We start from the raw sequence: 3,835 nt of genomic DNA, 5'->3' as shown, positions 1-3,835 counted from the left end.
GTTAGGTTCTGATGTTAGCTAGATATCAGGAATAGCAGGTACACCAAAATTGGATCTTGCTAGCAACTAGAAGTGTTTTAGATTTAAAAAAAAGTTTAGTATAAATGTCTTATAAGCAACATTATAAAATATTCAAAACATAGAGAAAAAGAAAAGCCAATCAGCTACATTAGCACTATCCATACCCAGCAACCATTTTCATTTGCATAATTTATAAAATTATAGTTATAAGCATCATTATTTTATGTACCTCAAAGAAAAACTTACTGCCATTTAAACTGTGAAACAATGCTTGCTAGAGTTTTAAAATATATATGTACTGAAAGAGCTCTCTTAAGGTTTTTGTCAAAGATATTTAAAAATCACCTATTGACTCTTGCATGTTTTTTAAAAAGTGAATTAAAGTATTGCTTATGCTTCTTTGCATTCAAAGTTGGACTCTTCCGAATCACTGTTTGACTTGGCATCGTAGAGGGCCATGTTTTTCCACACCACACCACACCACACCACACCACTCTTCTGTGCCATTAAGAGCCTCGGTGATGTTGCATTTCTCAAGAGTTCACTCATAGAGGGACTTCCAAAGTCCTGGTAACGTTTCTTGATCTGGGTGCTGGTTACAGGACTGTATGCAGCTTGTGAAAATTCACTCGGCTTAAGTATACTTAACGGTACCTATGCTTTCCTTTATGGATATAAGTTAAATGTCAGACCAAGTGCATGAATGTGCAGGCAGTGACAACTACAACAAGACTGCTGCCTGGCTGCAAAAATTTTTTTATATATCCCAGTTTCAGAGATTAACAATTATGTTTTAAAATCCCTTTAAATCATTTTATACTCTGCTTTTGAAAATAAAAGCATAACATCTTTTCACATTAATCTTTAAAATAACTTTAATAAACTTTAAAGCAATGGTATAAGGGTTGATTATTCCCCCCACTAACTGTATCCCAAGTTGCATAAGTATTCCTATCCTTTAGACATTTTCTTATGCCCATTCTTGCCATTGTAAATTATGCTGCAGTATTTCCCCATAGATAGCTTGTGGCAGACATTGCTAGCTGTCTCTCCAAACTCCATTTCCCCCTCTTCCTGCTGACATAAGCCCAGTTCCGCTGGGATGGTTAGGGTGCATCTAAGCTGAGAAGTCAACAACTCCTTTCTTGCTTTCTTGGCTTCCCTTGTTGGTGGAGTGCCTTTGTAACCCAGTTTTGGCTACTGAAATCTATGGGAAGGCTGGTGAGGCTTTCTGAGAAAGGTTTTGCTTTCTTAGTAAAAGGGTTAGATGTGGCAATGCCATTTTTGCCCCTTCTTGCCACCTTAAACACAGAAGAGATCTCCATGAAGGCAAGGTATCATCATTATCCCCATTTTACAGAGGAAGAAATGGAGGCATAGAAATGTGAAGTGCCTTGCGTGCGGTCATATAGCCGTCTCAAAGTCAGCATATTAATTTAGAGTCTGGCTTCTGCACGCTAAGAATGACAAAGCAGAACAGGAGCCCACGATCCTGATGGCGTAACTGAGAGCTGAACCCAGGCCGTCAACTGGCCACCTCCAGAATTATGTGAGATAAACTCCAATTTGGCTAGACTAGTTTTAGATGCATATTGTTACTTGCAGCAAAACACAGCTGTAAACACTGCTCTTGCCACGTTTTGGATCATTTTCTTTGAGTAGACTCTCAGAAGTGGGTTTGAGTCAAAAGTTATACTACAAATTATTTTCCCAAAGAATTGTACTAAGCGCTTTTGCTAACATCAGGTATTGTTGGCAAGAGTCAAAGAGGGTCCCAAATCTGTAAACTGGGGGAAGACAGTAATTAAGAAGACAAGACAAGCAATCCTTGCCTTGGTGTAAGGTGCATTTGCCTTCTAACTATAAAAAAATTTCATAAGGGTGAGTCTCAATGTACCTTTCTTCCCTACTGCAAACTCACTTTGTTTCTTATACAAAAACCCTACACATGTCTATTATTTGGCATATTTCCTCTTGGACTTTTATTAGTCCCCACACTCTTTCTTTCTTTAGATGGGGTCTCGCTGTGTTGTTCAGGCTGCTCTCAAACTCCAGGCCTCAAGTGATCCTCTGCCTCAGCCTCCCAAAGTGCTGGGATTACAGTGTGGGCCACCACACCCAGCCTAGGCCCCATTTTCTTACGTGTATTATTGGATTATACCAAAAAGTGCTTTTGTAGTTTGTTTTTATTTATAATAAGCATTTCCCATTGTAAACATTTTAATGGCTGCATAATATTCCATCATGTGGATAAATCAGTTTATTCAACCATTTCCATACCGAGATTGGACTGACAAAAATGAGAGGAGAATCTGCAGAAGGACATAAGATTACTACATAAAGAGTGTGCTACACAAATATAAGCTGATGCTATTTAAGCAGTACACAATTAGCTGCACTCTCTCCTTTTGTTTCTGTTTTTAAACAAGTGCAGACCAGAGACGCTACACTAGGAAAGGAAGTTATTTCCAGAGCCTTGACCTTGTAAGAGAAAAGGCTCCAAGGCACTACCCTACCTTCTTATTAATATTCAAGATCTTTCTTAAATCTCATAAAGTACATTCCAAAGGTATGTAAACAATAAATGAAAGAATGTCACTTGGTAGAACTGTATTATCTATATACAGTTTAAAAATGTGTTAGCTATAAAATAGCTTTAAGAACAGAATACTCTAAGTAAGTAAACATTCTAGTTAAAATGGAGTTGCAATGCAATACCCTCTATAGACTATTAATTTTCAAAGAATTAGACTAGGAACAAATAAAAACAAATTTATATTAACTATAACCTTTTAAAAAGGGTAGTTAAAAACAAGGTGAGGCCACAATAGAACAGGTGTCAGAACACAGAATGGACTTTGGTCTCTTGCCATCTTAGTTGGGTGGGGAAAGGATGAAAATTCCAGGTACCATCAAAATTCACCAGCAAGGCTGTGGACCCTAGCTCCTATGCCATTTTGAATTTTATTCATTTTTTTGGACCCAGACACACAAGGAGACACCCAGTTCAAAAATGCAAAAAGCAAAGGGGGCAGTTTCAAGTCTGAAATACACAAATTTGCATTGGACACTTCCTGTGAAACTTTTTTTTTTTTTTTTTTGGAGACAGAGTCTCACTCTATTGCCCAGGCTAGAGTGCCGTGACATCAGCCTAGCTCACAGCAACCTCAAACTCCTGGGCTCAAGCGATCCTTCTGCCTCAGCCTCCCGAGTAGCTGGGACTACAGGCATTAGCCACCATGCCCGGCTAATTTTTTCTATATATTTTTAGTTGTCCAGCTAATTTCTTTCTATTTTTAGTAGAGATGGGGTCTCGCTCTTGGTCAGGCTGGTCTAAAACTCCTGAGCTCAAATGATCCACCTGCCTCAGCCTCCCAGAGTGCTAGGATTACAGGCGTGAGCCCGGCCTCCTGTGAAGCTATGTTGAAGCTATCTGGGGGTTGACTCTGGCAGCTTGACATATACCCTAACAGTGATCTGGGGCATCTTAAGGAAAGTCATGAAGTTTCACTCAAATCAAACTGAAGTTGAACTCAGAAAGTGAACATAAGAAACTGAAAAGGGAGCAAGAAAAGTGATTTTAGAAGCTGCTTCTGAGTGGGCAACTGACCTTTACACTAATGAGAAGTAACATACAATTTCCTCATCTACTACAATATTATCTAAGAACTCTGAGGCAAAAGGCACCGAACTATTTCCAAATGCAGCAACTTGCATGCATCAAGCATGCCTGGGAAAGGGAGAACGACACACACGACGCCAGACACGTAAGAAAGATTACCTATTTGACATTGGAAACCTTTTATTCAGACAA

This window comes from Eulemur rufifrons, chromosome 24, assembly GCF_041146395.1.
Source record: "Eulemur rufifrons isolate Redbay chromosome 24, OSU_ERuf_1, whole genome shotgun sequence".
Lineage (NCBI taxonomy): Eukaryota > Metazoa > Chordata > Mammalia > Primates > Lemuridae > Eulemur > Eulemur rufifrons.
This window is presented reverse-complemented; position numbering follows the sequence as displayed.